The sequence below is a fragment of the Macaca nemestrina genome, chromosome 5, assembly GCF_043159975.1.
Source record: "Macaca nemestrina isolate mMacNem1 chromosome 5, mMacNem.hap1, whole genome shotgun sequence".
NCBI lineage: Eukaryota > Metazoa > Chordata > Mammalia > Primates > Cercopithecidae > Macaca > Macaca nemestrina.
In genome coordinates this window covers 180,089,546-180,097,926 of record NC_092129.1, presented here as the reverse complement: position 1 = coordinate 180,097,926, position 8,381 = coordinate 180,089,546, and the positions used below count along the sequence as shown (strand labels likewise).

General features: G+C 42.0%; 1 protein-coding gene across 1 annotated transcript in view; it reads left to right on the top strand.

Moving 5' to 3' along the window:
• Positions 1 to 93: 93 nt before the first annotated feature.
• Positions 94 to 8,381, top strand: part of LOC105487336 (N-alpha-acetyltransferase 40-like) — a 137,176-nt gene continuing 128,888 nt past the window's right edge. Inside the window, exons 1-2 of the mRNA XM_071097702.1 lie at positions 94 to 1,483; positions 2,079 to 2,201. The gene's annotated coding sequence lies outside the window, so the exon portion shown is untranslated. The remainder of the gene's footprint in view (positions 1,484 to 2,078; positions 2,202 to 8,381) is intronic.

The window sequence follows — 8,381 nt, the reverse complement described above, 5'->3', positions numbered from 1 at the left end:
GGGTCTCTAGGCGGTCAGGATCCGGGACTGAGATGCGGGGGCGGAGCCAGAGCGAGGCGAGGTATCACCCGGGAGTGGAGGAAGGGCGCGGGGTGCGGGGACGGTGATCCGGGGAGGCCTACGCGGCGCGTGGGGCGGGGCACAAATGCTCCCGGGCCTGGCTCCGAGGAACTGCGAGCTGGAGGCGCGGCTGTTCTCTGGGCGGACCTCAGCAATGCGAACCCTGCCGTTGCCGGAGCACTGAGTGCCCTTCCCGGAGTCCCGCGGAGCCTGGCGAGGAGGGGTCGCTGCATCCCGAGGGCCAGCCGTGAGCCGGGAGATGGGGTAACAATTGAGGGCGTATGCTTAAGAGCAGCTAGGTCATGCACCCCCAAATCGAAGATTTGCAGACCTGGTAGGACACCTGGGAATCAGAAGTGATTTTTGGAGTATGCAACTTTTTAGTGTCAGTTAAGAGTTCGTGGATATTTTTGAGTTCTGCTGAGGCATATGCAAAGTATTTTCTTTGGGGAAGAATTCTTAAGAGTTGGAAGGGCCTTGGCTGTGTCACCTTGTCCAGTTCCCAGAGAACCAAAAAACAAAACAGAACAAAACAAAACCACCCCTCTAAATTCTGTGCCCAAGTTGTCCTATCCAAGCATGCCTAGGCGTTTTAGTATTAGGTAGCTGACACTTGTAGACCATCGATAGTGAGCCAGGCTAATTGTAAGTCTTTGGACAACCCTGTAAGGAAAACGATATTGCCCTTTTGAGCTGATGTGGAAATTGCCCTGTTGAGCATATTGCCCTGTTGAGCTGATGTGGGAACTGAGACCCAGAAAGATTAACCTGGTGAATTCCCCAAAGACATGAGGCTTGCAGGTGAGCAGAATCCAAGTCTCAAGTAACTTTAGCAGTAAGTTTCATCAGATAGATCTGGCTAATAGTGTAGGTAGGGTAACACCGAAAGTCAAGTAGAACAATTTGGGCTTATCCCAAAGCCTTTCTCCAGATATCTGTTTTTGTTTTTTTGTTTTTGTCTTTGAGATGGAGTTTCCCTCTTGTTGCATAGGCTGCAGTGTGATGTCACAATCTTGGCTCACTGTAACCTCCACCTCCGGGTTCAAGTGAGTCTCCTGTCTCCGGCTCCCGAGTAGTTGGGATTACAGGCATGCGCCACCAGGCCTGGCTAAATTTTTTGTATTTAGTAGAGATTGGTCAGACTGGTCTCAAACTCCTGACCTCAGGTGATTCACCCGCCTCGGCCTCCCAAACTGTTGGGATTACAGGCGTGAATCACCACACCCGTCCTCTCCAGATATTACAGAGTGGTAGTTGGTAGGCAGAGCTGCCTTTCTCAGAGACCCTGACTCTCTCCAAGGCTGTTAGGTGACCCTCAGAGGTAATGGAAATGCAGTAATCAGATATTGCAGATAATACAAGACTCCCTCATTTCCAGAAGATGAAACGGCTGTCGTGGAAATATTTTTAAAATCTCGTACTGGTAAGCATATTTTGATAGTAAAACCTTTTGCAATACAAACTACTCTCAGGCTTATTCCTACCACAGAAAAGAGTGGGGTGTGGGAAATGAGCTTATCTTTTTCAAAGTATAATTTTAAAGATATAGAAAGAGCATGTGTCAGAGATTTACTTAGCTCATTAATTAGGGAACCAACAGGGTGCTAAAGAAGAGGTTAAAAGACTAGTTAATATAGTCCATGTAAAAAAAAAAATGCTGGAATGGATTGCAAAGTTAGAGACAAAACTGGTTAATATCCTACAGAGCAATAAAACCATGACCTCGGGAGGAATGTTTTTCCTATTGGGTAAATCATTTGCACCTCTACCAGCTGTCATTTACTAAAGTCCCATTATATCCAGCATTTGAGAAAAAGAGAAGAGACAGACATTCCTGGCAGAGGGTCATCTTGCGTCCATGTTTGGTTTAGTAAACTGTTAAGAGGTCTCCGGACTATGCCTTGTAAACATGGCTGCCATGGCCCTGTGGGTGGGAGGGCCGGTTGCAGCAAAAGGGAACCATTGTGATTTGGGTAAATGCTCCACCTGAGCTTGAAGATCTTTGTATCTGTGCTAAGGAGTTTGGATTCCGTGCCGAGCGCAAGCAGAGAGCCATTGAAGATACAATTGGCATGCCCAGCTATCCAGTTCTCCGTGAAATCCTGGACTCCAGATATATCTTCAGGGTGTAATGCTTCTGGGTAAGAGTACGAAAGGCAGAAGCTCAGTCAAGACCTCTCTAAAGCGCTCATCTTCACCCTGTTATATAACTAGCTTCCTCTGGCGCTTATGAAAACCTTGGGGAGGGGGTCCTCCAGTCTGGTTAGATCCTGTCTAACTGTGTATAGGGAAAAAAACCGAAACATGGTGGTGGCCTTAAAGTGGTAGAATTGCAGGGGACTGATGCTGCCTAGGAGGGCCGTTGATGTTCTTTGGGTTCAGAGAATCTCAGACTCTCTTAGCAGGTGCCCAGGAGATGTTGTCTCCGGCTGTAATGAATCTTTCGGGTCAGGGTATCAGCTTCACAAGGTTGTGCTCAGTGGTAGTGAGGATGTTTCTTTTCTGAGATCACAGAGTAGATTATATCGGAGTAGAATGTTACATGATGACTCTGGCAGTCATGATAATTTTTATTTTTATTTCCAATATTTGCATCATCAGATACTGTTATTACAGCATATACAAAGTCTGTCGCGTTCAGTCTTGAGGAACTATTCTGATACACACTGTCCAATTAACAGTGCAAGCTAGAAATCTGGAAGAGTCTTTGATTCCCTTACCTCACTGACACCTCACATCTATCATTCACCAAATACTAGTGATTCTGTCTCCTAAATATATGTTTTTTAATTCTCCCCTCATCTCATATCCCTCTACATGGTCTTAATTCATGCCCTCATTGATGTTGAGATTACTGTTACCTGGATTCCTGTAGCAGCCACTTCCCAGTGTTGCTAATTTAGTACCACCTCTGCAATCCGTTCTCTCCCTGCTTCCTGGCTGGTCTCCCTAAATTTTAAATCTTACACCCCACACAATTCTCCCCGGTCTCTCCCCAAGACTGAACATCTCTTAGTGAGTCCCCTTTGCCCACTAAACAAACCCAAGCTCCTTAGCACTGGCAAATAAGGCCCACAAGATTTCCCCTGCCTGCCTTCTCAGGCACCTCTTTCCAGCCCACACATTAACTTCCCATTTCAGGTGAACTTGGGATGCCCAGTTTCTCTGGGTTTCCAGGTTCTCTCATTCCAGGCACTGGCATATCCAGGAATCTCCTCTGACCCACCCACTGGTTACTTCTCTTCTGAGCTCCTGTAGTCTCCTGGGCATTTCTTTCTTCTGGCCCCTATGTCACTGTGTTTTATGTCTGATTAGTAATCTGTTTTATTACAAGGGGCATATCCTGGGAAGAATTCTACCCTATATTCAACCCCATTTCTCATTTCCGGACACACTGCTTGACAGAAAATACTGTACTCTGTGAAGGTTTGTTGGATGATGGATGAGCTGTTGAAAGTTTCCTTCTAGAGCGTGCTTTTCCACATTTGATAATGCGTTGTGAGTCAGTTGCTACCTTTTTATTAAGTTGTCAGAAGGTGTTAACATGAGTGTTTTTGTGGTTTGTGTGTTTTGTTGCTTTTCCAGTGAGTGGTAGCTAAAGGAAAGGACTTTGACTATGGCCAAGTTCCTGTGCCGAAATGAACCGGGAAAAGTGGTACGAAGGAAACTATGGTATTATTTAACTATAAGTTTCTGGGTGAAAAATCTATTATAGCTTTTTCCATTAGTCATTAAAATGATTAGTCCATGTTCGACGTTCTGTATCATAATTGTTTCCTGCTTTAGTTGGATGACAGCTTGAGATAAATTAAACCTGTAATCCTCTTTTCTTCTTCCTAGCTAGACTTTGTATTGCCTTCCTACACAACCTTATATGTCAGAGATATTAAAAATAATATGCTGGAATATTACCTGCTTTGGGGCATTTTTCTTATTTCCCATCGTTATAATTTAGAGAAGAAAGTCATTTCAAAAGTAAACGTTTGACTCATTTTATCACCTCTGTCTAAGTGCTTTACACCTGCATGATTTGTTCATTCATCCAAGGCTCTTTTATCCACTCTTTCTGTATGTTGCACAAGCATTAACCTGACCTTGTATTTGAGGATTACTTTTCAACTATCCTTCTGTAGCAAAAGTCATTTTTGGAGGACACTCCCTCTGAAAATGATTGGAACTGATAGATACACTGTGTAAGAAATGGCTGTTTTTTCCTGGAGTCATTCCATTTTTTTCTTGTTTATACTACAGTTTAAATAAATTTACCTGTCCTAATGAATACATAAGAAGAAGAGCAATACCTACAATTTAGTCAACCACAGAGAGCCACAAAGACAATTATATGTATTCAGCACAATGTTATATAATTTACATGCATTTAAGGGCTGAGAAGAATGTTCCAGAATGGCATCCCTGGTTCGTAGACGCAGATGGTGTCCTTATTGACTCAGCAAAGGTGCTCCTGCCTTCTCCATTCCGTATAAGAAAGAAGTACATTTAAAATTTCACCCACAAATCACCAGCTTGACTTCAAATAAGGTTGGAAAAACATAGTCAATCCTTATTTTTTATTTTTGCAGTTTGTGTATTTGAGAATTTGCCTACTTGCTAAAATTTATTTGTAAACTTTATTTTTTATTTATCTTTTTTGTTTGTTTGTTTGTTTTGAGATGGAGTCTTGCTGTCTCTCCCAGGTTGGAGCGTGGTGGCATGATCTCGGCTCTCTGCAGCCCCTGCCTCCTGGGTTCAAGTGATTCTCTAGCCTCAGCCTCTGGAGTAGTTGGGACTACAGGCATGCACCGTTATGCCTGTCTAATTTTTTTGTATTTTTAGTAGGGATGGAAAATCACCATGTTGGCCAAGCTGATCTTGAACTCCTGACCTCAGGTGATCCACCAGCCTCGGCCTCCTAAAGTGCTGGGATTACAGGTGTGAGCCACTGCACCCGGCCTATTTGTAAACTTTAAATCAATACTCATGGGGCATCTGCAACATGTCCAGAGTGTTGGAAAATTTGACTTGCCTGAAGCACGTTTTCACGGCTGAGGTCAAACAAGGTGACCTTCTGCCTTCTTCTTTCAACTGTCATACTGTAAACAAATGTCCTTATTGGGATTTACTTAGTGCCACATATTTTCATATTTTTGTGCTTTTTTTGTGGGTGTGTGATTTGCTATTTAAAATGGCCTGCAAGCTTAATGCTGAATTGCTATCTAGTATAAAAGCAATAAGGCTGTGATGTGCCTCATAGAGAAAATGTGAGATAGACTTCATTCAGGCCTGAGTTTATAATGCTGTTAGCAAATTCAGTATTATTGAATCAACTATATGTATATGTGTGTGTGTGTGTGTATATATATATTATTATTATTATTATTTATTTATTTATTTTTTTTTTTTTTGAGACGGAGTCTCGCTCTGTCGCCCGGGCTGGAGTGCAGTGGCCGGATCTCAGCTCACTGCAAGCTCCGCCTCCCGGGTTTACGCCATTCTCCTGCCTCAGCCTCCCAAGTAGCTGGGACTACAGGCGCCCGCCACCTCGCCCGGCTAGTTTTTTGTATTTTTTAGTAGAGACGGGGTTTCACCGTGTTAGCCAGGATGGTCTCGATCTCCTGACCTCGTGATCCGCCCGTCTCGGCCTCCCAAAGTGCTGGGATTACAGGCTTGAGCCACCGTGCCCGGCCATATTATTTTTTTTTAAATGATGTGTCTTTCAACAGAAACACACATCAGATAAGCTTATGTATTGACTGGTTGATGAAAATATAACAAGAGACTCAAAGGAAACTAATCCTGTATTACCCCTAGAAACAATGGTTCAGTATTGACTTATTCAGTGTTTGCTATGACTTTAGAAAATCTAATTATCATGAATAATGAGAATTAACTGTATTTGCAGCTGTCTTAGGTTAGGGTCTCCCAGAAGCAGACCCCAAGAGAGGAGTTTATTTGGGGACTGATTCCAGGAAACCTTGGTGTAAGAGTAGAGAATTAAAAGAGGCAGGGAAAGGCAGGCATTAAAGGGTAAAATCATCAAGCAAGTTACCTCTGTGGACAACTGACACTCAATTCTACTGTAGTATCCTGGGCGCCAGTGAAGAACATGTGCCTCAGGTGTCCTTCCTGAAGGGAGGAAAGGTAAGGTATTTCTAAGTATTTGGGGATTTTTTTTTTTTTTTTTTTTTTTTTTTTAATGAGACAGAGTCTCACACTGTCACCCAGGCTAGAGTGCAGTGGAGCGATCTCGGCTCACTGCAGTCCCCACCTCCTGAGTTCAAGCCATTGTCCTGCCTCAACCTCCCAAGTTGCTGGGACTACAGGTGCCCGCCACCATGCCCAGCTAATTTTTTGTATTTTTAGTAGAGATGGGGTTTCACTGTGTTAGCCAGGCTGGTCTCAAACTCCTGACCTCGTGATCCGCCCACCTTGGCCTCCCAAAGTGCTGGGATTACAGGTGTGAGCCACCATGCCCGGCCGTATTTGGGGATTTTTCATGATCTTTCTCTTATTTCTAGTTTAATTCCACTGTATTCCAAGAACATTCTTTGTATGAATTCAATTCTTTTAAATTTGTTAAAGTGGTTTTATATCCAGTAGTATGTGGCCTATCGTGGTGAACATTCCATGTGTCGTCACAAGAGTGTGCATCCTATCATTCATTGTCACTTACTGATTTTGTGTCTCCTTGTTCCATAAATTACTGAGAGAGGAATGTTGATGTCACCATATGTAATAGTAAATGTGACTATTTCTCTGTTCAGTTCAATCAGTTTTTGCTTCATGCATTTTGGAGCTCTGTTGTTAGGTGGCTACAAACTGATGACTGTATGTCTTCTTGATGAATTGACCTTTATTATTTTGTACTGTCCCTTTTTATCCCTGGTAAGTAATTTTCCTTTATATGAAGTCTATTTTTTATATTAATGTAGACAACACAGCTTTCTTTGGATTAGTGTTTGCGTGGTTTATCTGTTTTCATTCTTTGACTTTTAATATATGTGTATCATTATATTTAAAGTAGGTTTCTTGTAGACAACATATAGTTGTTAGTTTTTTTTAAAAAAAATCCAATCTGACAATCTTTGTTTTTTAAATGATATATTTAGACCATTTACATTTAATATGATTATTGATATTATTAGATATAGACCTCCTATTTTGTTATTTTTCTGTTTGTTTTTGCTCTTCTCTTCTCCTTCCTTACCTTCTTTGAATTATTTTTAGTATTCCATTTTAATTTATCCATTAGGGTAGTTTTTAAAAATTTTTTAATTAATTATTTATTTATTTATTTTTGCTTTATGTCTGTATTAGTCCATTCTCACACTGCTATAAAGAACTACCTGAACTGTAATCCCAGCACTCTGGGAGGCTGAGGCAGGTGGATCTCTTGAGTTCAGGAGTTTGAGACCAGCCTGGGCAACATGGTGAAACCCCATCTCTACAAAAAATACAAAAGAATCAGCTAGACATGGTGGCACATGCCTGTACTCCCAGCTACTCAGGCGACTGAGGTGGAGGATTGATTGGGCCCAGGAGGCAGAGGTTGAGCTGAGATTGTGGCACTGCATTCCAGCCTGGGAGACAGAGCAAGACTCTGTAGAACAATACAAAGCAAAACAAAACAAAACAACAACAACAACAAAAACCTCAAACCAACAATCTGCCTGGGACTGGGGAATTTATAAAGAAAAGAGATTTAATTGACTCATGGTTCTGCAGGTTGTAGAGGAAACATGGCTGGGGAGGCCTCGGGAAACTTACAGTTATGGCAGAAGGTGAAGGAGAAGTTGGTACATCTTCACATGGCAGAGCAGGAGAGAGAGAATGAAGGGTGAAGAACTACACACTTTTAAACAACCAGATCTCTTGAGAACTAATTCACTATCACAATGATAGCAAGGGAAACATCTGCCCCCATAATCCAGTCACCTCCCACTAGGCCCCATCTTCAACACATGGGGATTACAGTTCGACATGAGATTTGGGTGGGGACACAGAGCCAAACCATATCAATCTCTTTGTATTTTTTTCCAGTGGTTGTTCCAAAGAATATATAATATTATGATATTATATATATACACACATATACACATATATGTATGTTTGTGAATATATATACACACATACATACATATATATAGTTTATCTGGATTTAATATTTAACAACTTCAAGTAAAATGTTGAAGACTGGTAACCATACAGGTTTCTTCACCCTCCCTGTTTGTGTTATAGTTGTCATCTGTATTACATTTGGATACATTGACACCCTCCCAAACAGTGTTACAATTTTTGCTTTCAAACTTCATACATAGTTTCAA